At 39.4% G+C, this 26,793-nt stretch overlaps 1 protein-coding gene across 2 annotated transcripts in view; it reads right to left on the bottom strand.

Moving 5' to 3' along the window:
• Positions 1-18,043, bottom strand: part of tafa2 (TAFA chemokine like family member 2) — a 160,960-nt gene extending 142,917 nt beyond the window's left edge. Inside the window, exon 1 of one of the 2 annotated variants that reach the window (XM_031898951.1) lies at positions 17,224-18,043. The gene's annotated coding sequence lies outside the window, so the exon portion shown is untranslated. The remainder of the gene's footprint in view (positions 1-17,223) is intronic. The other variant, XM_018092274.2, reaches the window with a different exon arrangement.
• Between the last annotated feature and the right edge of the window lie 8,750 nt (positions 18,044-26,793).

Below are 26,793 nucleotides of genomic sequence, written 5' to 3'. Positions count from 1 at the left end.
GATTAAAAGTCATAATTTCGATTTTTTAAAGTCATAATTATGAGATTAAAAGTCATAATTTCGACTTTTTAAAGTCACAATTCAACAGAATTTTTCATTTTGGTGGCCCTAGTGCTCTTCCGTAATCTATAGATTAAAACCAAACTGAAAGTTTTATTTTTGTGTGTCCTTTAAAAAGAGAACTTCTAGAAAGATGTTGAGGCTGTGAGAGTGATGTTTGGTGCATTCTAGAAAAAAGGGGAATCCTGCAAAATGAATGTACTGTAAATATGGCATAATCTCTAGCATTTCATTACAAAATAAGACATCTTTAAGCAAAACACACAGAAAATATAAGAATACATATGATGGCCTGAGATATGCTGGATACTAAAGGAAAAAAGAAAATCTGTGCGCTGGACTCAAGAACAAAATGCACAGAGTGATTTTAAACTACTGTAAGAGGCAGTAACAATGATCACATGGATACCCAAGATAAGTCTGGGTGTAATAAAAAAAGTGAAAAAGTTATTCATCATCTACTGACAAATAAAACTAAATTTAAATTCTACTTAAGTTTAATACCTCTAGATCATGCCAGTAGTTATAGTACCATAAATGTATGCAGAGGGAACCCCAAAAATGTACACGTAAACATAGTTTCCAACACATATACATAACTATGAGGAGCAGAAGAGAATATTGTTTATAAACCACCAATAGATCATATGAATAAAAGAAGGGCAGAAACACTTCAAGCTAATAGTAAAAACTTTATATGCAAAATAGTGATCAGAAATACAGTTCACCTAGATAGAATGATTTATATAGTTATTTATACATACCACTTAATTACATCAGTTAAAAATAATTACAGGTATGGGACCCGTTATCCAGAATGCTCGGGACCAAGGGTATTCCGGATAAGGGGTCTTTCCGTAATTTGGAACTCCATACCTTAAGTCTACTAAAAAAACAATAAAACATTAATTAAACCCAATAGGGTTGTTTTACATCCAATAAGGATTAATTATATCTTAGTTGGGATCAATTACAAGGTACTGTTTTATTATTATGGGGAAAAAGGAAAGCAGTTTTAAAATTCTGAATTATTTGATTAAAATGGAGTCTATGGGAGACGGGCTTTCCGTAATTCAGCGCTTTCTGGGTAACGGGTTTCTGGATAAGGGGTCCCATACCTGTATTAAAACAGACACAAGTATGCATTAAAATGCTAGTCACCATTCACAAGAACACCCCTATGTTTTGGAACTAGGTGCTTTTTAGCAAATCCCTATAAAAAATGACATGGTTGCAAATTGTCAGGTATTTTTATGGAGAACACACATCACTGAAAAAATAATGTACTCCCTGTTCTTATATATGAAGATATGAGAAGTCCCCTTAGAGTTCCATGGCCTGTAAAGAACCACTCAGCCTTATATGGTTATGGAATTTCTTAGTGACTTGTGATAGCCACCCATGGAAGTGGTCTTTTAATTCCAGTTAATGGTATCTTTCAGGGATACCATTAACAATTGCTGTTGTAGAGGTACAGCTATCAGGATCCTTCCACCGAAAAGTAATCCTGAAACAGCTGGAGTGCCAAAGGTTACCTAAATTGTTCCAGAAATGAATACTAAAAAATAAATGGAGTCTTGCTGGCTGCAAATGCAAATGAGTAACATGAGATCAAACAAAGAAGTTTATCAACCAAAAACCATATCACAGCTATATGTTTAAATGGCCTGGACTGTTTTTTTACATTACCCACTCAATAAACAAGGCTCAGGAATCACTAGTGCAATGTGCATCATTGTCAATACTGTTGTAGGAAATTTAATCCTATACAAATTCTCTAAGAACAAAATGGCTAATTATCTCTTAAACATGTTTCTGTAATAATCTGTAAAACAAAACTTTTCAATTTGCATGCAAATATAAAGCTGCACAACCCTCCATTAATCACTGGAACTGTTTCTGTTCATCAGAGAATTACTGAACAATTGGGCAATCAGCAAATATTTTTAGAGAAGTGGTGAGGAAGTTTGCAGCAGGTAATCTGAGTTGGTGATCAGAGCAATCTTTGTGTGGCCTATGGCAGGCACCTTTTATGCATACGTCTGCCTAATCAGTGTTATATTGTTTGTTCTGTGACACAGGTTATCAATTGCCCCTCTCTTTACCCTGTTCTATTCAGCACAGATTGGCACAATATAAAAAAAAATCCAACATATAATCAAGGCACAGCTGCGATGTGCATTTGAATGAGAAACAAAAGAGAAAGAAAGGGACTGCTCTATACAAAACAGCTGAAGCACAACAGGTACAATCTACATAAAAGACAAAAAAATCTGACAGTTTCGATTGTGAATAACCTGCTGGTTAGAGGGAGCAACAATAAAATAGTGGCACTTAACCAGGCCTCCCTCACCCAATCTGGATTTCTTGATTTAGTTCAAATAAAAACAAAAGCAAATAATCCATCCTCAAAAATCTGACTGATGATAATTATATGTTATCACAATGAATCAGTATTGGCGCTGAATCTGTTTTGGCAATAAAAGAAGCATGATTAATTGTACAATAGAATGCATCATTGTACAATAGCAAGGACAGAGAACTAGCTTGCTTCTGAATTCCTGGAGCACAAGTTCTATAATGGCATGCAAGGATGTGATTAAGTGGGTTTTGGAGAGATAAAAAGAGTCACCGGGCTATGAAAACACCTCCTGTGCAAATGCTACTGATTGTATGGCTGCTCATTAATATATAGAATTAACCATTTGTAAATGCTAAACACAGACCAAAAAACCACATGCAGGTGCAAAACAGATGAAAAAGCAGTATTTACAAACCAGCCATGCCTTCTGGAGAAAGACCAGTGCTAGGGAGTTAACTGCAAGAGAACATCATGACCTTATAGGTGTTGATCATTTTCTATCTAATTATAAATTAATAATTCCCCCCTCATTGATAAAACTACCAGCAGATGTAAACATGCTATGGGGCTCAGACATAAGGTTTGGGTTCAGTTTGGAGCACCATAAAAGTATTTATCCAGGTAGTAAGACTCAGATGTAATTTGTAACAGTACTCTGGAGGTGATAGTCGATAAAGTGTACATTTTGTCTATTCTTTTAAAGGATAACTAAACCCCCATCAAAACCCTAGCCCCCATCAACTGGCCTCCCTCACTGCTACCTCCCCGCACAGTTTATTCCTTTGAAATGTGTTCCTGCTTGTAAATCTGTCAAATACATGCAGAGATGCACAGTGTAGTTTACAGAGCCTGTTGTACCTGTTGCAAACAAGCAGAAGTTGGCGCCTGTGAACTCCTCTGTGCATCTCTGCATGTATGTGACATTTTTACAAGCAGAAAGCAGGAATAAACTCTGGGGAGAGGTAGCAGGAAGCAGCGCCGGATTTGTTCTTTCGGCGCCCCTAGGCCACCCCCGTTGGTCGCCCCCCCCCCCCCCCCCCCCCCCCCCCCCCGTGTGTGCATGCGCGAATGCGGAACCACCGCCCCCATGTGCGCATGCGCGGAACCACCGCCCCCGTGTGCCCATGCGCAAACTCTGAACCACCACCCCCCGGTCGCGAGCGCGTATGCGCAAGCATTTAAAGTCAGATACGGAGCAGTGGGGAGAGGTCCCCATTGCTCCGTAAGGGAGGCAAACTTACACATTTTATTGCGGCGGGGCGGCATGCCGCCCCTAAATTTTTGCCGCCCTAGGCCCGGGCCTTTGTGGCCTCGCCACAAATCCGGGCCTGGCAGGAAGGGAGGCCAGTTGAAGGGGGCTGGAGTTTAGATGGGGGTTAAGTTAATAAGAAAATAACAAAATATCAACATCATGCTTACCCCAGCTACAGCCTGTTATCTTTTTAGATATTATAATAGGCTTCTCAAAGGGCTATGGGTTTGTTTCATTTTGATCCTTGGCATCAAGAAATAAAATGTGGCTTTTCAGTTTAATTTTAAAATTTTGCCCTGTGTACAGCAAGAAATAACAAAAAAAAAATAATTCATAATTAAATGAATAAGCAAAATGTTTGTTCAGTATAAAGCCTATTCTTTGCACCAAATGTTTAAAAATGCATCTTTTATTTGCTGGCTATACAACTTTCCAGAGGCCTACCTCTGTGAGTTAAAAGACTTTTTGAATGCTTATATGTTGCAAAATGCAGTTTGCTTAAATATTCAGCACCACTGAATACTATTCCTGTGAGTGTGCCAAACAAATTCCCTTACAAACCTGAACTGCAATTTGCAGGATATCCAAACAATGTCTCATTATATGACTATTTGTGCAGTTTAGAGACAAACATAAATATGACATAAGTATGAAACATCTGTATGAATTTGGATGTTCCTGTAATGTAATCCAATTATTTTCCATTTAATAATATATTTTAGTCATATGTAATTTAAAACCTTTTAACTGCTCAAGAATTCAGACACAGTAGGGACAATGAATACCAAGCATTAATACAAAGCTTTACAATTCACTTATAGGTAAACTAATAATTTCAAATGCAGACAAATGAATTATCAGACAATATTCTGACAATATTACCCGAATTACCTGATTATATTCTGACAATATTCTCAGAGAGATTAAGTCAGATACAGAGCTTCCAACGACATTGACAAATTGGTCAGTTCAGAATGTTTTTTCTACTGCATGATTTCCAACTCAGCAGGTGGGCAACCACCAAAAATGATCCAACTTGCCCCTTCAGTCACCAGATAATTGCCTGGACATGCACTGGGTGTGCTGGAAGGTCAGGCCTGCACTCTGATACTTTTTTTATTGATAATACTTTTTTATTGATTAATATGGGATTTCTACATGTAACAAAACAGATGAAGTTGGAAAAGGGCAAATAATCAAGTTTGGGCTAACCCAAACTTAGTATATGCATTTAATAAGATTCCAAACTGGATAACAGATCTTTCCGTAATTTGGATCACTTTCTCTTAAGTTTGTAAAGACCATTTTTAAACATCAAATAAACTCAATAGGATTCTTTTCCCACAAAGAAAAAGGAAATCACTTTAAAAAATTAGAAGTATTTGATTATGATGGAGTCTATAGGAGATGGCCTGCCTGTAATTCAGAACATTCTGGATAACAGGTTTCTGGAAAGCAGATCCTATACCTGCATCTGTCCAAAATATATAAGGCTAATTATGCATGTAATTAGTTATAATCCATAGAATATTATCAAGGTGATAATACAATACCCATTTTAAAGGAGAAAGTCATTTTGGCATTTTACTGCCAATAGATTCACCACATTAGTGCCACCTTGAACACTATATTTATTCTGAAGAAAACATTACCATACCTGAGTAAAGAGCCCTAGAAGCTTTCTCTGTTTGCTTAAGATAGTAACTGCCATTTTAGCTTGGTCTCTGTAGCTTCCCGCTTGCAGTTTAGTAGTTATAGCTGAGATAACAGTTTCCTAAGGAAGGGGGGAGGGAGTTCTTAACATTCTTGAGGGAGGGGGGAGCAGAAGAGCAAAGAGAACTGTGCAGACGCTGGCCCCAGGAATAAAGGATTTTTCTAAAATAGGAAGTGAGATACCCTAAGAACACATTTACAAAAAAGGAGACGAGAAATCCTGTGTTTCTTTTGATAGAGGACTCAGTGCAGCTTTTCTGTGAGTGCTTATGGCTGTATTTACATAGACCTTTCTGATAAAGCTTACTCAGTTTTTACCTTTCCTTCTCCTTTAAACAGACCACTTCCTTTTGCATAACTTCTACGGTAGTTTTCATTTCTTGTGTGCTTCTTAGTTTCCTATGCTCCCTTTCTCACAAGTATGAAGTTTGGATTACTATGGAAACAAGTACTTTGAAACTGACAACTTGGAGTTTGTATCAAGCTTTATAAAGGGATTGTTTTCTTACAGTGTGACATAACGCAGATTTCAGAGAGTTTCCATCATTGCATACGCTGGAGATCTTTGTCTTGGAAATCCTTCAGTTACTACAGGAGAAAACAGTAATCTAAAGGGTTTTTTGAACTGCCACAGGTATAAATATATGAAGAACCTTACAGTCATTGCCATTAATTATTGATCGGTCTACTGTTACTTAGTAGAGATGGGGTAATTCATGTCTATTTATAGATTTCTATAGCCCCCAGTTTACATGATGCATGATCCATTTATAATATTCTAACTTGAAACATATGGTTTACTTAATAACTGGCTCATTACATTTACGAGAAACAATGGAAAACCAAAGTATTTCATTGCATTTCACAAAAGTATTGCATTTTCACAAAAAGCTATCTCAGAGGTTTAAACTGTCTCAATTATAAGGAATGTAATCAGGAAATAGAAGGCCACAAGCACAGTTGCTGTAAAACCCAAGTCTGGCAGGCAAAGAAAAATACAGGAGCGGCATATGTGGAGGATTGTGAGAATGGTTACAGACAACCCAAAAATCTATGGGATGATTTGAAGCAGGCTGTCCATGCTCGGCAGCCATCAAATGTAACTGAACTGGAGAGATTTTGTATGGACAAATTGTAAAAAATACTGCCATCCAGAATCCAGACACTCATCAAAGGCTATAGGTGGTGTCTAGAGGCTGTTACATTTGCAAAAGGAGGCTCAACTAAGTATTGATGTCAGGGCCGGAACTAGGGGTAGGCAGAAGAGGCAGCTGCCTATGGCACAACAATTGGGGGGCGCCAGGCAGGAGCCTCTCCTGCCTACCCCTAGTACGCGATTAGCAGTTTTGCGTTGCGACGCTTTGCATTGTACACCGCGCTGGGTGGTTTGCGCGATGTAGGTGCAGGGGCGAGGTAGCCGACCAGGTTGCCTAGGGTGCCCGGTCGGCTCGGCCCACCACTGGTTAATGTAATATCTCTGTTGGGGTGCCCAAATTTATGCACCTGTCTAATTTTGTTATGGTGCATATTGCATATTTTCAGTTAATCCAATAAACTTTATGCCACTGCTGAAATACTACTGTTTCCATAAGGCATGTTACTGTATATATTAAAAGGAAGTTGCTTCTTTGAAAGCTCAGTCAATGATAAACAAAACAAAAAAAATAAGAGGGGTTCCCAAACTTTTTCATATGACTGTATAATGGTGGTAGACATGCTGCAAATGTTCTCCAAAATGTTTCAAGACAGTCACTGCCAGTTTTACACTGAGTGTCACCAAAGGTTTGTGCATTTTCCAGTTTGAACTGACTGGCTGTAAATCAAATATCACTCATTTGTCTTATGCATTCAAGTATAAAAACTAAAAAAATAAAATATCCTGCAGATCTGGATGATTACAGATCACGATATATGAAAACAGAGAGATTTTTTAGGGGCACAGTCTAGTTACTACAAAGATTTAACATCAACAAAAAGAAAGCAGAAAAAGGACACAGATACTTTATGGAAAGGCAGATTAACAAAAGGAGGAGAATATACACTTACCCCATATGTAATGAAAGGCACTAAGTTTGCCCAGGAGTAGTTGCCAATAGCAACCAATAAGATGTTTGCTTTTAAACAGGTGACCAGTAAATGCTACCTGCTGATTGGTTGCTATGGGTTACTGCTTCTGGGCATACTTAGTGCCTGTTATTACATAACCTCAAAAATTTAGGATGGAAGAAAGTGAAATAGGGATCAAACTGTGGGCCACAATGAAAATAATACACAAGGTAAAGGAAATTTCATTGGAATGTATGAGAAGTTAGTTTGGAAATATCTGTAACCCTTTCTTGGCACATTCACTTATATATGGCTGTATTTTCAGGAGATGTGTGTTCTTCAAAGAATATTGATACTGGGAACTGGGAACAGCGCAGTGCCTCTACCTAGTGGACACTGAGGAACACACCTCTAGGGGATTTCCACTAGGAATAATCACACATGGTTTGCAGAAATATTAAACTTTATATAACTTTTGGACATAAACAGTAGAACAGCTTTTGGGTGACTGATAATCCTTTCCTGAGGAAACTTGGGAGGGCTATCCACACTGGCACAGTCTCTGTACTTGCCCAGCCCACTTTAGATCCGGATAGACCCCCAACCCTTAAATCAGTTCAGTCCCTTCCCCAAGAGCTCTTTAGTCCCCCCAGGTAGCGCTACCTGCCCCAGAGTACCTTCCCTGTTGAAAGGGGTGGCTGCTCCCACGTAGCAGGTAATTGCAATACCTGTTCCTCCAGGGGACACACACACAGAGTACCACAGAGGACTTTATATTCCCAGGCAGCCCAGCAGACTTTTATCCTTTCCAGTCTGAACACACACTGTTTGTGCTAACTGCTCACTCTGTCTCTAACTCTGAACTGGCAAACAACAGCAGGGGCTCCCTTTATAAGCTGCTGGGCCCGCCCCTAGATTTTTGGCTCCAAAGCTTAGGCACACCTCTCCCAGACGTGCACTGGGGCAGCCAGCCAACCGGATCCCTCCCCAGGCTGTAGCTAGGCTGGATGATGTCACAGACTGAGAAACAGGGGACAGGGTTCTCTGATCCCCTACATTCTCCCCTTGGAAAAACCGGTAACGGCCTCGCTTGCCGTACCTCCTTACACTCAGAAACAGTACAACACTCCACAGGGTTCTCCACAGCAGTCTCCCTTTGACTCAACCCCTCATCTCCTTCAGGGGAGTCACTTTCAGATATGGAAGGCTCATAGTAGGACTTCTGTACTGTTGGGCCTTTGTAAGTCTTACAGTTCCGGGCCTGATGACCCATCACATGGCACTTGTAACATTTCCCTGGAAGTCTCTTACGCCGCCGGCGTACTTTACACAGTGCAGACTGGACCTGAACCTCATCAGGAACAGGGCAGTTTGGCTGTGTGTGGCCTATCCTGCCACACCGGTAGCACGTTGGAGGTTTCCTCGTCTCAGTTGGGGTTTTGGCTCTCTCAGACAGTTGAGCTTTAAACGCTTCCAACTCTTTGCGAAGTCTCTTATTTTCCTCCAGCAGCTTTGCATCAGCAGGGGACTTCTCTGCATGCCCTAGGGTGGAACTCCTCCTCACCCTCACATAGGCATCAGCCTCCTCCCGCCGAACTCTCTCCATCAGAGCAACATAGCCAGGGGTTAGTGTATCCTGGTAGTAAGCTCTAATTGTCACGGCAACAGGGTCACTATTTAAAGTCCCTCTCCTCATTTGGCGAATCCTCAGGGAATCCATTTCAGAGCTTTGGATTACCCCACGACTCACCAGCAATCTCAGGCCTTGCTCCACCCGCACCAGATAGGCAGACAGGGCTTCCTTCTCTTTCTGGAAGGTAGAGTGGAAGTTGTGGAGCATCTCTGTAGTACTTGCTACAGGGCCAAACGTCACCTCTAGGACTTCTATCAGGTCGCCTGAAGTAGCATCAGGGTGACTAACTAGGTAGGATTTTACCACATCCACAGCAGGGCAGCGAAGGCTCTCAAGGATCTTCCTTCTCATGGTTGCCTCAGGGCCGGTCCAATCTCTCACGGACACCACAGTGGAGTCTCTCCAACTCTCAAATGAGTCCTCACCCGAGGGTACCGGATCTGCACCTGAAAACACTTTAAGTCTTTTAAAATTACCATTCCAGGCCAGCTGAGTCAGTTGGTCAGTCAGTAGTCCCAGCGCACTCACAATATCAGGGGTATCCAGCTGGCCTCCCGAGCTAGGCCGACTCCCCTTGGAGACCACGCTCTCACTGGATGGACATTGCTTTACTTGACTCTGTTCAGCTGGCGAATCAAACAGTCTCTTACTGGGCAGCACACCTCCCGGTGCTGTAACTGCAAACTGGGAAACAAGGGTGTCAACATGGGTAGTTAAATCATCTGCGTCATCAGACAGATCTGGCAGAACAACCCTCCATGGCCCTTCATCTCCCGCATCAATATCAGGGGGAACCCTCTCACGGTCTATCTCTCTGGGGCTGTCTATAAGGACATTCAGCAGAACCCCGGCAGAATCTCGCCGTGACGCAGCCACCCTTGGGCGGAAAAATATGGGCTCCCCATCAAGGATTTCATAAATAGAATCTTCCTTTACTCTTGGCATCATGGGCCCCACAACAGCAACCTTCCGGGGGTTAAGTCCCAAAGCATTGCACCACTGACGAACAGTTTGTGGGGTTTCGTGTGCAGCCATGCTTTCATCCAACATTCCCAGCTTCCCAATAGAATCTCAGCAGTGCCTCCAAAATGTAACCCTTTCTTGGCACATTCACTTATATATGGCTGTATTTTCAGGAGATGTGTGTTCTTCAAAGAATATTGATACTGGGAACTGGGAACAGCGCAGTGCCTCCACCTAGTGGACACTGAGGAACACACCTCTAGGGGATTTCCACTAGGAATAATCACACATGGTTTGCAGAAATATTAAACTTTATATAACTTTTGGACATAAACAGTAGAACAGCTTTTGGGTGACTGATAATCCTTTCCTGAGGAAACTTGGGAGGGCTATCCACACTGGCACAGTCTCTGTACTTGCCCAGCCCACTTTAGATCCGGATAGACCCCCAACCCTTAAATCAGTTCAGTCCCTTCCCCAAGAGCTCTTTAGTCCCCCCAGGTAGCGCTACCTGCCCCAGAGTACCTTCCCTGTTGAAAGGGGTGGCTGCTCCCACGTAGCAGGTAATTGCAATACCTGTTCCTCCAGGGGACACACACACAGAGTACCACAGAGGACTTTATATTCCCAGGCAGCCCAGCAGACTTTTATCCTTTCCAGTCTGAACACACACTGTTTGTGCTAACTGCTCACTCTGTCTCTAACTCTGAACTGGCAAACAACAGCAGGGGCTCCCTTTATAAGCTGCTGGGCCCGCCCCTAGATTTTTGGCTCCAAAGCTTAGGCACACCTCTCCCAGACGTGCACTGGGGCAGCCAGCCAACCGGATCCCTCCCCAGGCTGTAGCTAGGCTGGATGATGTCACAGACTGAGAAACAGGGGACAGGGTTCTCTGATCCCCTACATATCTAAAACTACTCACAACAGATGGGAGCAGAAAAATAGAAAATAGATTTAATTTAACAAAAAATGAAATGTTAACAACTGAGACATTAAAGAAATATAGCTTCATTAGAATCAATGATAAAAGGAGTGAGAATTTAAGTATGGATAAGGAACATTATTTAAAAATGTGTCTGGAAATACTAGTTTTTAATGAAAAATGAATTACTTTAGTAGATAAGGCTAAAGAAACAGCTATCCTGAATAAAAATGAGTGGAAAAATGCTTCAGTGAGACATTCGTTGGTAGCAGTATTTTATTGCCTACTAAATATACTTAAAAAACACACACGCATGGCCTGTTTAACTGAAAGAAAGAGAGTAGACTATATAAAAGCCAATAGTCTACAACACATTTATTTGCAACTAAATTAGAGGAGGTAATAAGCCTGGACTGGGATTTAAAATAGGCTCTGGCATTTCAAGGACACAGAGGCCCAAACAGCACCCCACTAAATAGTAACTGTTTATGGTGTCTTACAGCAGCCCCTCTGGCATTTGCCAAAATCCACTAATTTCAAGTCTGGGTCTGGGAGGTAAAGAAGAAAACAGAATACACAAATAATTGCAAATAGCTAGCAAATGAGATTGGTGTTTGTATGAGCGTAGCCACTGTGCATGGTTGTTAGGAGCAGCACAAATAAAACCCAACAGGGTTAAAATATTGGGACGTTAAAGCTGTAGGTTTGAACTGGAGGGGGGGGATCTGACCCCTAGATTTAAATACAAATGCATATATAATACACACACTTTTGTACCAAAAGGTTTAAAGGAGAAGGAAAGGAGCTCCAATATATTAGCCAAGCTAGTGCAAGCTAAAAAACAGCACTAGAAGCCCCCTTTGTTTGTTTAACATAGTAGCTGCCATTTTAGCTTGGTCTCAGTAGCTTCCTTGCTGCAGCTCTACCTGCTGGTAGCTCAGATTATACAGAGTTCGGAGGGGGAGCAAAATCTGATGGGACAGGAAGAGAATTCTGATGGGAGGGGGAGCAGGAGAAGCGAGAGAGAAGTAAACTGAGCAGACTCGTGCCAGTGCCCTGAAGGATTTTTCTGAGAGAAGGAGGTCTGACACAGAAGAATATGTCTACACAAAAGAAGAAAAGAAATTCTGTGTTTCATTTGATAGAGGACAGCGTTTCCGTGAGTGCTTATGGCTGTATTTACATAGACCTTTCTGATAAAGCTTACTTAGTTTTTACCTTTCTTCTACTTTAAATATACATACTGTATTAATTTAAAAGCTTTGTTATAGAATATGGTCAGTTTTATAAGTAATGGCTTTAAATTGTCAATATAATTTATTTCTATAGAATATATAAGAATATATATTGGGACTTTGTATTGTAGGTATCCGTGGCAACTAGAACACTTAAAAAGAAACTTGCAAAGATTACGGAAGAGAGTGGGTTGCTATAGTGGCATAAACTAGATGTGATGTCTAGCAGCGATTAAGAAAACTTACGGCCAACCAATTGCACCTCAGTGCAAGCCATCTCGGCAGTAATGCCACATGAGAGAAAACTTAATTTTTACCAAACAGCCTGTCTGACTGTCTGAGAAAGCACAGAGAAAAGATACTATAGCAAAAGGTTTTTATTTTTATGTTGGCTTGTGAGTGTAAATAACTGGTTGGTGTTGGTGGCTTATATTTTTTAGGTACAGATACTTTAAACTCCACAGACACTTGTGAGATAGAAACACTGAAATTAACATTGGTCTGACTACCTATCAGATCCAAACTTATAAAAGGTGTTTATGGTTAGTATGTTTGTAAAGGTGTTTTTGAACTTTTCAGTTGGTGGATGTGACTTTGCCAAGTAACTTGAGTGGGGCTCTTTAACATTTTTGGATTCCTATATTGTTTTAATCTTACACAGTGGAGTGCAATATCAAAATAAATACTACACTATTAAACTTTATATGTGTTTGTTTTTGCCACAATCCTGAGGGTGCTGCAGCTAACTGGTGCTTTTATATGTAACAATGATTATTAGGAAGAGTATTGTGTGCAAATGTACATACAGTACATGTCCCTGAATACTTAAGTATGAATGTAACAGAAATAGCAATTTACCAGGGCATAAAGATTCTCAGGAGCTGCTGAGGACATGGCTACTACCTTTCTTACTAGAATGCATACTTTGCTGTGCTGTTATGTGAAAGGAATAAAGTTGGAACTGAAAAGCAAATTATCCTGTTACTGAGAATAATAGGTGATGCCACTGATGCAGCATATTTTCTTTCTATTAGGAAGAATGCAAAAGTAAATTTGTGCAATGGGACATTTTTCTACACATAAAGTAGAACTTCCTTTGGGCTTACATCAAGCTATGTGCCTTAATTTCTGTTATCAGTTCTGACAACCCTGGACAGAGAAAGACCACGTATCAAGAGGCCTATGCTGGAACTACATATCCATCCTTATTCCATTCACTGACCTTTATGTAAGAGGTGTTAATCAAAACCTAATATGCTTACTAAAGTCCTTTAGAATGACAATTTTTACTTAAAGCAAAAAAAAAAAGAGCAAAGCACTATTTGAAAGGGTGTGTCAGCAAACTACTTTTGTACAATGCAGTGTAAGTGGGTGGGGTACACTCCTGGGAAAGGATTTTAGGCTTAGTCTCCTTTTCTAAAGCTAATTCAATGCTTTTATCTATTTGATGTTGGTTACCTAGCTACTTTTTTGCATGCCTGCCCCAAACAATACTTTCTCCTTCTCCAAATAGGCTAAAAGGGTTAATCAGAAGAGACCATTACCCATATTTTAATTTACAGTTTTTAAAAGGTTTGAGGAACATATGTATGCATTGATGATTTGTCTTTATAAATAGTATTCATATATCGTAGGGAACAAATGTGTTGATTTGTTTGTGATACAATCAGAATATATTTCACTACTTCAGTTTCCAGTATTTAACAAAGACTACAATGCTGCGGGGCACCATAAGCTTTTTCATTCTCTTGTATTTTAATGAACAAACAGCTGCACAATAATGTGAGTCAATGAGCCATTCCTAATAAAGCACGGGGAAAGCTACTAGAAAGAAACAGAATAGGGGTAGACTGTCAGTGTTGTCATTCAAAAAAAGAGCATCCTTTTACAGTGTAAGGCAAAATGCTAAGTGTCAACCACGGAGCTCTCATTACTGAGACGTGTATTTATTATGTTACATCTCATGTAGTAAGTGAAACATTCTACATAAGCAGGTGAGATATTCAGCCCTCATTACCGAGACATGTATATCTATTTTAGCACCTTATACTTAGCAAGTATAATATTCTGCATCAGAAGGAAGATAAGTTCTCAGGACAATTTGGTAAAAAAGTGTAAAAAATTATGTGCAAAGAGGAAGCAGCTTAGGAAATGTGTGTGTCAGTTTTGCTGTTTGTCAGAGATCCTTAGATTCAGAAAGTCCAGAGTTCTGCAGAAAAGTGTGATGCCCCTGGGGGCACAACAGGATTCAAAAATAGCAGACAGAAGTGCAGGTAACTTAAAGAATATCATTATTCTAATAGCTTTAAAACAAGTGAAAGTAAGCTAATCATTCTGGGACAAAAGAAACTCTTGGGTCCTTTCTAGCTCTTAACAACCTGAACTGACAACTTGTTGCAATAATTTTATTGTAGATGTAAACATCATTACATAAGGTACATATACCTGTGAACTGTGCATATGGTAGGTTTAATTTTCTGCATATATCCAAACATAAACACATAATTTACTCAGCTCTTCACAATTCACTGTGCCTGCACTTCTGTTGGAACAAGATATAGTGGTATGAAAGCAGGCATGCTAGGCCTCCAGAAACACAAAGTGGATGTGGCTGCCATCCCCACCTGCTCAATACTGTACTTCTATCCAATGTTTTCAAGGGGAAAGCCATTATACTGCAGTAAGAAGAGCACCACTATGAAATCAGCACCTGCCTTGGAAAGGGAAATTGTGGCAAAAGTACTCTGTAAAGCAACATGGAATTATTCTATCATTAGGTCCCAACTGAGCCCCATTTATTTTTTTTTCATAAACACACCATTGTACAATGCAATTTTAATGAAGTTTCAATTATATTCTGTCCTTCAAAATATGCATGCACTACTCAAGCACACATGTTGTATAGTAATAGCATCCCATACAGTTCCTTTCTAGCATTAATGCAGCATTTTAGCTATCATTCTGTATATGCAACATGTTACTGCAACACTGGACATTATTCACACTATGAATATTAATCTTCTATATCTAGTTAAAATGTTCTACTTTGGATTTTATCTTTTCAATTCCTGTATGTATGTCTAATTTTATTTATAAAGCGCTACAAGGATATGCAAGGCCGTACAATGTTACAATATACACAATTACACACAGGGAGGACAAGTGTTATAATACATACACAGAGGTGCCAGTAGGTCCTTGCCCCGTAGAGCTTACAATCGTAAAAATAAATGCACTTTTAATTGTCTGACTTGTTACTGACAGTGTTTTTATATAAGACGTAGGCATGCCTACATCATTATTATGTTTTGAGTTCAGCCTGTTATTCGTTAATCATACTAAAAGAACTTCTGCTAATATAGTCATATGTCATCAAGTTATGACACTACTTGCTTGGAAACAGTTTCATTACATACAGTACATGTCATGTTGGTCTAAAAAGTCAGTTACTACACAAAAACAAAATGTTAATATATTTGGTCAAATAGATGTCTGTTTTCTTTTGTACAATTCAGAAGGGATATCTCTATGCTGCCTTGGTTAAGGATATTTATTAGAGAATTGAAAAAAAAGGTGAATTAGCAAAAGCTGAATAAAATATCTATTTATAAATCAACATATAGTATAATAATATATATATTTATACTATTTATGTATTAATATGTATATATTTATCTATATAATTATACATATTTCATTTTGTTCTATATAGTGCCACAAAGATATGCAGTGTTTTACAAAACAATAAATCCTACCCAGGGGTTCAGTTAATACAAAGTGATTGAAAAAATTTATAAGTGGTGAGAAATTCAAGACATAGGTGGAACTAGTACACCTGGCCCCCTAAAATCTGTGAGGGAGAGAGATGTACAAAAAAGAGGGGGGGGGGGATCAAGTGTTATTTGCATTGCACCCAAGGAACACTACTAAAGGAGGCTTGATTCTAAAGGAGGCATAAGTATAGAGTTAATGTGGGTCAAAATAAACATCATAAACTCACATGGTGAACATCATGAACTCCTACTCCCTAGTGTGAATAGAATAATCTTACAGGATAAGCCTTACTGATGGGTTCAGTAATAAAGGCAACAATGCAATTTAATTTATGACAATAATTTGCATATAGATGCATAATTCCAATGAAGTCTGTCCTGCAATTAAAAAACTAAAAAAAAGACTAATATCATAATCAGCACAAAATGTAATGTGTTCCATGTAGACTCTGCAGCTTTCCCCTTTTTTCTATTTTAGAAAATTAATGAAATGTATGAAAAATATTTGTATTGTAGTATTAAACCCACTATTGTTTCCCAGGTTAGAACTTCAGATTTGTGATCATATTGCATACTAAAACATCAAGCAATGTAGATGAAAACAGTTTAGTGGAACAATATAATAGAAAATAAAAACTTGAGACATATAACCAGGCCAGTTATCTCACATTATTAATCCAACTGCAACATTAGCTTCCAGACTGATATACTGGAAAGTCATAGTAACAAAATAATGGATCAATATTAAAGTCTGCCATTTTAGTGACACTTATTGAACCTCAAAAATAAATGTGTCTGAACTCAACACATTGCTACTTCTAACAAAATAATATGACTTTCTTTATTTAGGGACTGGTGCCAACACTGAACCACTTAATTAATTTCTTTCCCCTGAACTCCATCTGTTAAACTCTCACGTTCAGCAAGAGGTCAGCACTGTTCCAGCACTAATTGCCTAAAGTGATGTTCCTTACTTCAAAATAATACACAGTGTAACATAAAATACAGCGTCTGAAATCAGTTGCCTTCACTCATAGCCCATTCTATACAGTGCTTGCATTAAAAAAAAGCCAAATCAATTTTGCAATGACTAATTCTGTTTACTCTGCTAGTTGCTGCATGAAGACTACCATAAAGCTGTTTTCTCAAATTTATCCTATTACCACTACCAACACAGTCATATATTTCCTGCCAACAAATTTGTTTGTCATTTTGTAACTGCAAGTACTTTTTTCCAGATACAGGACTGATAAAATTGACCTACCTGCCGTTTAGGTTCCAACTGCAGGGGCTACATAGGTCCAGGGAGCTGAAATGAGTTTTAGCTCCGCAGCATACTTTAGACCCAGTGTAATATCCAGTCTCTGTTTAATCTTCACAAAATCTTGATAGGAAGTAAGATCTGACATCAACAGGGTCAGCAAAAGAGAATGCAAGTGTTATATTATTGTTTTACATAGAAATCACAACACTGTAAAGAACATAGCAGTGCTGTAATGCAGGAAAAGCTCCTATCCAGTTCAAGCTGCACTTAACACATGTGCTTTGAAATAATAAATATCCAGGAAGGGAAAAAAACATAAGTGCTAATGCAGCAGTCTCCTTATTTGACATCTGATGTGTATTGTTCGGTTATATTAGACGTTGTTCTTCCTCCTTTCCTCTCGGGAAGCTAAATGAAAGGCAGCATAGCCCCACACCTGCAGTAGAGCACGCTGTAAAAATCCTGCTTTCTGAATTGGACGGATGGCTTGAGTCCCTGTCTGTCTTCATAAAAAGGTGTGGTAAACCCAGGACCAATGTAATATGCACAAGAAACTAATTTACTAAGCTGGGTATAATTCTTTAAAAAACACAAAATATAAATGCTGGCTCACCAACCCTAGCAGACAATTGCAGTCTGTTACATTTCTCTCAGTTTCTGTTATCTCTTTGCTTCTTCATTTCCTTTTAAGCAATTTCCCTGGCAAAGCTTCGCAAAGATTCCAAGAGCTGTGTAACCCACATAAGCAAGTATAGGTCTGGTTGCATGTCTTGAAGTTGGTTCAGTACTGCGGACAGCTCCAGCACCCACATAAGGGGGTTGGGTGGCAAAATGGCACCTGAATTAATGACTTGGTGAAATCCAAGAAGAGAGACATGAATTTAAGCAATCTCACAGCAGGTACCTGACAATGTTGTATAAACAATGTGAGTGTTTCCACATTGGAAAAATAAATAGGAAAGAAAAGAAGCTTTTCCTACTTCTGGGCTGAAATGTGTATGAAACAAATATGTACAAAATGATTTATATTTTATAGCAAGGTTTCTTTCTCAACAGTGGCATAAAACAAACCCTGAATGTTCAAAATTCATAATATGTTCTATTCTACATAATCTAAATTTATAGGTTGCAATGTATCAAACAGGTACGGTGTATTGCAAAATATTAGCTGGAATGACTAAACTTACAGTTAAACCCTGTACAATGTCTCCCTCTTGAGGAATGACACAGAATATTTGTTAAGAATTGCAGCAACTTTGTTTTATGATCCTTTGATTAATGTGGACATGTACCAAATCTATCATTGTTTGGATGCAAATTCCTCCACATAAAAATGTCCTAATACCAAAATAAAGACAAATTTTGAAATGCATTTTGAAATGAAAGGCCTATTTAAATACTACATGTGGACATTTGCACACATCTTTATGTTCTTAAACGGGTAAACTGGTAATGCCTATGCTCATACATTTTTCGTATGTTGTTTGCCATTGTGTCACAAAGTCTATAAAAACCCAGTGTTGTCTTTTTTCTGTAGTTCTGACCCTTAAATTTGCTTAGAACCCACGTATGTATGTATGTATGTATATCTTTATTTATAAAGCGCTACTTATGTACGCAGTGCTGTACAGTAGAATACATTATGCATTACAGGGGGTTATTAAGATAATAATAGATAAATACAAAGTATAACAATAAATACAAATAAATAAATTAATACAAATAAATAAAAGATATAGTTGCAATAAGTTAAGAGTCAAAGACACAAGAGGATGTAGGTCCCTGCCCCGTAGAGCTTACAATCTATATGGGAGGGTAACTTACAGACATAAATAGGCAAATAGTGCTGTAGGTCACAATGGGTGATACTACAATATAATTGCTGGTTCCCAGATCAGGTGTTGTGCGAGTGCTCCAAAAGGTAGTCTTTAAGTTTAGTTTTAAAAAGACTGAGGGAGGATTCTCTTGAGGAAATCAGGGAGGGCATTCCAAATGTAAGGGGCAGCAAGGCAGAAAGGTTTACGGCGGGAAACTGCAGTAGTAGTGGGGTTGCTTTGTGAGGAATGAAGGAGTTGGCCAGGAATGTACGGAGACACAAGAGAAGAGATGTAGTGAGGAACAGAGGAATGGAGGGCTTTGAAGGTTAAGAGAAGGAGTTTGTAAGATATTCTTTGTTTAATAGGAAGCCACAATAAGGACTTTAGCAGGGGAAGGGCCTGAACTCTCCTGGATGAGAGGAGGAGAATTCTGGCAGTGGTATTTAATACAGACTGTAGAGGGGAAAGATGGGAATTAGGGAGGCCGGTTAGTAGCACGTTACAGTAGTCAAGTCGGGATAAGATAAGAGCATGCATGAGCAGCCTAGCTGTTGCAGTAGAAAGAAAGGGACGGATTTTGGCAATATTGCGTAAGAAAAAGTGACAGGTTTTGACAGTGGTATTAATATGGTCAGAGAAGGAGAGACAGGAGTCAAAGATCACCCCCTAACAAGGTGCCGAATTGTCAGGGTTGATGAGGGTGCCATCAATAGAGATAGTAAAGGAGGGGGTAGGACCAGGCTTAGGCACAAAGATAATTAGTTCAGTTTTTATTAGGTTTAGTTTGAGGTGGCGTTGGTTCATCCAATTGGAGATAGCTAGGAGGCAGTTAGAGATTTGAGTTTCAGTTTCAACTGTTAATGAAGGAGTCAAAAATAAATTTGGATATCATCAGCATACAAATGATATTTAAAACCGAATGAACGGATAAGATCTCCCAAAGACAGGGTGTACAGGGAGAACAACACCGGCCCAAGTACAGAGCCTTGGGGTACCCCCACATTAAGAGGAACTGGAGATGATGTTTTGTTAGCATAGGAGACAGTGAATGAACGGTTAGAGAGGTAAGAAGAGATCCAGGATGCAGCCTGACTTCGGATACCAATCGAATGCAGAATTTGCATCAGGAGGGAGTGGTCGACCGTATCAAACGCAGCCAATAGATCGAGGAGGATTAGTATAGAAAAGTGGCCTTTGGCTTTGGCAACCTGTAGATCATTTGTAACTCTGCACAGCGCCGTCTCAGTAGAGTGCGCAGGTCGAAAACCAGATTGCAGCGGGTCCAATAAATTATGGGTGTTAATAAAGTTAGTAATACAGGAGAAGACAATACGCTCTAAGATTTTGGAGGCAAGTGGTAGAAGCAAGACAGGACGGTAGTTAGAGAGACAGGACAGGTCCAGCGTGGCCTTTTAAAGGATAGGCTTGACACAGGCCTGTTTGAACAAAGAGGGGAAATTTCCAGAAGTCAGAGAAGAGTTGAAGATGTGAGTAAGAACCGGAGTAAGTTCAGCAGCACAGTGTTTAAGCAGAGAAGAAGGCATAGGGTCAAGAGAGCAAGTGGTAAGCAAAGCTGACAATAGAAGCAGGGAGACTTCGGAGACAGTTACTGAACCAAAAGAGCTAAGACATGCAGAAGTGGGCTGAGGAAGGAGGAGCTGGTTTGTATTAGTAGAGGGGAGAATCTGATTGCGGATGGACTCCACTTTGTTCATGAATAAATCAGCAAAGTCCTGGGGAGAGTGCATAAAGTTAGGTGATAGAGTCTGTGAGGGACGTATTGAATATAGAAAACAGGCGTCGCGGGTTGGATTTATTATTGTTTATAAGGTTATTATAGTATTCCTGTTTAGCCTTCGACAAGGCAGAGTTGAGGCAGGCCAATAGGAATTTATAATGGATAAAGTCTGCGTGCGTACGGGATTTCCTCCACATACATTCCGCAGACCTCGCACAGGAGCGTAAGAATTTGGTGTGTACATTCAGCCAGGGGCGTGGGTTTTGAACCTGAGTACGCTTAGGCTGAAGGGGTGCAAATAAGTCAATGGTGGACGCTAGTATACTGTTGTACTCGCTAACCAGGGTATCAGGGTCAGACATCTCATTAAAGGGGGAGAGCCTGGACCTGAAAGAGTGAGCTAAGGCTGTGAGATCTACGTCACATGTATTTCGAGTTAGTACAGTGGGGGAAGGAGCAGGTAGGGAAGGAGAGTGAGAGAGAGAAAATGTAAACAGGTGATGATCAGAGAAGGGGAAGGGACAGATTTTTGGTAAAGACTAAATCCAGAAAGTGGCCAAACTGGCCATCCTTATGAGTTGGAGCATTTGTCCACTGTTGGAGTTCAAAGGAGAAGGTTAGGCGGAGAAAACGTGAGGGCCAAGGTTGCGAGGGATCATCAGTGTGGGAGTTGAAATCCCCAAGGATGATTGCAGGGCCATCAGTACAGAGGAAAAAAAAAAGAGAGCCAACTTTCAAAATCAGAAAGGAAGGTAGCAGAGGAGGAGGCTGACAGGGGCCTGTAAATGACAGCCACCCGTACAGAGAGAGGATGAAAGATTTGAAGGGCATGCATTTCAAATGAGTTAAACAAAATAGCTGGAGGAATAGATGCAAACTGGCAATGGGAGGAGAAGAGAATGCCAACTCCCCCACCGCATCCAGTGGTCCGGGGGGTGTGGAAGAAAGACAGACCGCCATGAGAAAGTGCAGCTTCAGTGGCGGTGTCATTCTGCAAAGCCAGGTTTCAGTTAGTGCAAGGAGATTAAATGATTTAGAGCAGAACAGATCATGGATGAACGTAGTTTTGTTAGTTAAGGAACGGATATTAAGAAGGGCACATGAAAACGGAAGGCAGGAAGAGGGAAGAGTGGGAACCTGAATAAGGTTAGAAACAGCAGAGGAACGAAAGGCTTTAGACATCGAGTCAGAAGGACGAGGACGAATATAAGTAGATATGGGGCAGGGCCCGGGGTTTGGAGAGACATCCCCTGCAGCAAGCAATAGTAGGAAAAAGAGTGAGAAGATGTGAGCAGAGGATTTAAAATGAGTGCGCCTCTGCATACGGACAGTAACCGGGGGACGAAGATGTTGCAAGTAGTTATAAAGGGTGAAGGAGCTGGAATATGTAGATGGGAGCAGGGAGGAGGATATGTGGATGGAGTATGGACTGACAACAGGGGGGTTAAAGGAAGAGACTACCTTAGGGAGCACCATGCATACAATCAGTAGAAATGAAGTGAGTTTTGCCATTAGCAGCTTGGTTGTAGTCTTGTAGCTTTAGAAAATGGCAGTAGCAGGTGGGATGGTTCCTCAGTGCAGCATACATTTCAAGCAGCAGTTTGTAGTGGCTCTCCTTGTAGTTCTCCTTGTTGAACTCCTTGTTAAACTCGCTCAGATTACTTGTAAACAAATCCCTTTGGAACGCATCACCCTTGCAAATGCTCACCCCCCAGCAAATGCTCTCCCCTAAGAAAGTCTTAATAAATAGGGAGAGACAAGGCTGGGCAGCACTGCACACAGGTCTGTGTAAAATAAACCTTTCCTAACTAAACTGCACAAATCCATACTGGGTTTAACTAATGTTTAAAGGGTTCATTCACTTACCTTGACAAAGTGTGCAGATTACAAAAGTGCAGTCGCCATGTTTTTTTCACCATAATGCAGTAGTTTTTTCCCCAGAATTCCAGCATCATTGCAAACTTAAATGGCCGATTCTCTTGATGCAGTTGTGCTGCTTCCATCATAGTTGAGTTTGATTCGCCAAAATGGAAGCACGGTGTGACCATACAAACATTTGTTTAATTAATCAATGCGTAGTTATCAACTTGCTACTGTCTTTTGCTACAAGGTTAAGAACTAAGCTTAACAAATAAGTAGGGTAGAAATGCAGCACATGTTTTGGGGTTCTATACCAGCCCAAGTCAACCACAGCCCATTAGCAGGGAAGATGTGTACCTCTGATGATGGCCCAGTAGCTCCCCATCTTTTTTTTCTCCTGATTCACTGCTCATGCTGTGCTGCTGTCAGTTACGGAGCTTAGAGACTGACTCACAATATACTGTATATATAGAATATAAATGTCACAATATAAAGCTGATTAGTAATTAATTCATATGTTCATTACAAGACAGCTCAGAAATCAGTGCAATTAGTAACAGAAAGTAATGATCAGCCCTGTATAATCAGCTTCTATGACAGGTAAATCTTTTCTTTTATTTTCTGCTTTATAATTTGAAATGACCCGTAAGCTTAACTTCTCAACAGCTGCTCAGAGCACACTGAGCATGTGTGTGTCACTGACACTCTTTACAAAATTTAAGATGGTGAGCTTCTGTGACAACATTGAAGGCCTGGATCATTACAGTATTATAGAAATGCGAAATATTTAGATTGGTGCTTTAAGCTCAGCATATAAAATATGGCATTTCTAGCCATATTTTTTTTTAGTATTTAGTTCTTCTTTAAATATATGGGCGATGATTTAAATATATAGGTAAAGGATTTTTCATATTTATCTGTACGACATTGTGACCATGTGGGAGTTATCCAGTCTTAAACAACCTCTCCGGTAAATCAATGCCTGCAGTTAAAGTACTGAGGAAGATTGTTAAAAGATACTCAACATATGGTTGAAATCTTAGCATTTTCCAGGATACTAAGATATTATAGCTGACACTCTATCACATTAACAGTTTCTGTTCTTTAGACAGCTGACAAAATACCTTCTTCCTGACCAGAATGCTTGTGGGATCTAGTCTAACTACTGTTATCTACCTAACAGAGAAATCTTATGAGAAAATGGGACAATTACAACAATAGCTGGGCCTTATGGCAGGTGTTCAAAACCAAATTTCAATCTGTGTATTCATAGTAGTCTCTGAAATGCCTTTCCACTGGAAAAAATAGGAGCTGCCAATGGAAAGGCCATGCAAATTTTCTTCCTGAAGGCAACTTTGCGCAATTTCAGAAAGCTGAAGCATTGGCCTTTCCACCGGCGACTCCTTTTGTTGCTGGTGGAAAGGCATTTCGGAGCGATTAGTCACCCATGGTAGTAGGCATCTATCAAGACTAACTCTCTCTGTGGACCATCAGCCTAAGGGGTGCCAGGTCATAGATTTAATTCCAGTTTGCTCTCAAATGTTATCTAGATTCTAAGAGATCAACAGTTTGGCACAGTTCAGTAGAATATGGATTTTGGGCTCCTGGTCAGTAAGGCAGGAGTTTCACATTAACGTTTGGATAGGTGACCTGATAACAGGGTACAACCTACAGACTGGCTAGGTTAGTAAACATTTTCTTCTGGTTCAGATTTTATAGGGTTTATATAGGTGTTACTGGTTATTCACATAAAAAACGGTAGACTTTCTAAACCAGTGCTATGGTTTTTGCATCTGTTACTTACTGGAAAAATATTAGCAATTTGGCCTGCCCATCCCATGGCCATATTTGGTAAAGCAGACATACAGTAAATGTAAATATAAGAATACAATTTAATCAGGTCTTGATTATAAGCAAATTAAAGAAGGACTGTAACACAAAAACATTTTATGCACAAGTCTAAGGGGCTGATTTACTTACCCACGAACGGGTCGAATGGAGTCCGATTGCGTTTTTTTCGTAATGATCGGTACTTTGCGATTTTTTCGTATGTTTTGCGATTTTTTCGGATTCTTTACGAATTTTTCGGATCCAATACGATTTTTGCGTAAAAACGTGAGTTTTCCTATCCATTACGAAAGTTGCGTAAAAAGTTGCGCATTTTGCGTAGCGTTAAAACTTACGCGAAAAGTTGCGCATTTTTCGCGTAAGTTTTAACGCTACGCAAAATGCGCAACTTTTTACGCAACTTTCGTAATGGATACGAAAAACTCGCGATTTTACGCAAAAATCGTATTGGATCCGAAAAATTCGTACAGAATCCGAAAAAATCGCAAAACATACGAAAAAGTCGCAAAATATTCGTTTTCAAGTCGGAACTTTTCCAATTCGGGTCGGATTCGTGGGTTAGTAAATCAGCCCCTAAGACTAATGATACACTTTCTGTTGGTTACTCGATTTCATTCATGCCTGCAGTCAGTGACATCACTGTGTCATTGAGTAGAAAGGATAGCTTTCATCACAGAAATGCACACCCCAGCAGGTTTGGGCCTAACACCTCTCTGCATGTCCAGTGACATTAAGGGGGCCATTTACTATCATATGATTTTTTTTTGTGATTTATTAAATGTAAAAAACAGCCATCTAAAAGAAGTCAGAAGTCAATGGCAGTTGTCAATAGATGAATCTTTCTTTGCTTCATGGTTTTATACATCTTCAGATTTTTTTTTATTCTTTCTTTTGTGCAACAAAAAGAATTGGTGTTTCCGTGTTTTTTTATCATTCATGATTTTTTTTAAAAGGCTGTTTTAATACCTTCGTGTTTTTAGAGAAAACTGGGTTATTCAAAAACTTCTAAAACCACTAAAATGAGAATGTTGATAAATGGCCTCTAAGTGTGGGCAGTCTTGTTAATGTATTCTTTGAAGTCTTAAGCCTTGATCATAACTGATGCGTTTACAACTCTGATTATGTTGCAAAAAAGTTTAAAGTAAACTGAATTGTGAGAAAATCAAAACCCCAGACAGCAATTTTACATTGTGTAGGCAATGTGTACAATAAGGTGTAATAAGGTTCTTATTCTGTTTTGGGGCCCCTCAACAATAATATTCTATTATTCTTCCATAAAAAGACCCCCTTCAGTGGGATGAACTCTCCCATTGCAGGGCAAAGGAACAGATTAAAAAATTAGCAGTAGCCCTGCATATTGGGGACGCAACACTTAGAAACAAGCATAACCGTGCATTTCACGGTGTAGGATCAGCCTGAGAAACATGATATTTAATGTTTAAATTATTTGTTTAGCAGACTTAGACTATGGTAATACAAATCACAAACAGACCACTCATTAACAGATACTATATCTGTATATCTCTAGTTAACCATACTAATTATAATTGCCATGTGCACCACCGACAACTGGGGGACTGGAATGCAGAGCAAAGCACCCATGAAAATGCTATGTTGACAAAACTATTGTGAACCTTGTATGGAACAGTGTCTTTGCACAAGCACTTGAGACAAAGTTATCAACTTTCTTAAAATAGACTACCAGACATACACTGTAGTGTACTTTCATGCAGTCAAGCAAAAGATAGAGTTCATTGCACTGAAAATAATGATTTGCCTTAAAAATATTTGTATATAACAATTTTAAAAGTATCCATTTTATGCATATTTAATAAAAAAACTAGGCAATTAAGCAAGCAGATTCTATAATCACACTTGTACATATATGCACATTATAATTTTATGAAAAACCAATATTATATTATCTATTGTGTGTAAAACAAAAACATGTTACCAAATTAGTTATTAAACTCAATTTGTAGCATGTTCAGTTTTTATAAGCCCAAATGGCATGCTATACACTATAAGCAGTGGCTTCTAGGGAATACAGTTCATAAAAAGCATGGAAAACATAAAATAATACTATCCATTTACTAAAACCAATTTAAACTATACCACATCAAAAGGCATTTTTTGTGACTCTTTCACCACTCTTGGGTTTAAAATTTTTTTTATTTCACCGTTAGCTCAATATGAGCATACATATGCATAAAATCTGCTAGGGAAGTACTGAATCCAGGATTCAGTTCAGGATCTGTTCAAGACTGTGCTGGCTCCTGTGTTGTCATACAATGTAATGTGGGTTTT

This window comes from Xenopus tropicalis, chromosome 3 (genome assembly GCF_000004195.4).
Source record: "Xenopus tropicalis strain Nigerian chromosome 3, UCB_Xtro_10.0, whole genome shotgun sequence".
In the NCBI taxonomy this organism is placed as follows: domain Eukaryota; kingdom Metazoa; phylum Chordata; class Amphibia; order Anura; family Pipidae; genus Xenopus; species Xenopus tropicalis.
The sequence above is the reverse complement of the archived record's forward strand: the minus strand, read 5'-3'. Positions and strand labels throughout refer to the sequence as shown.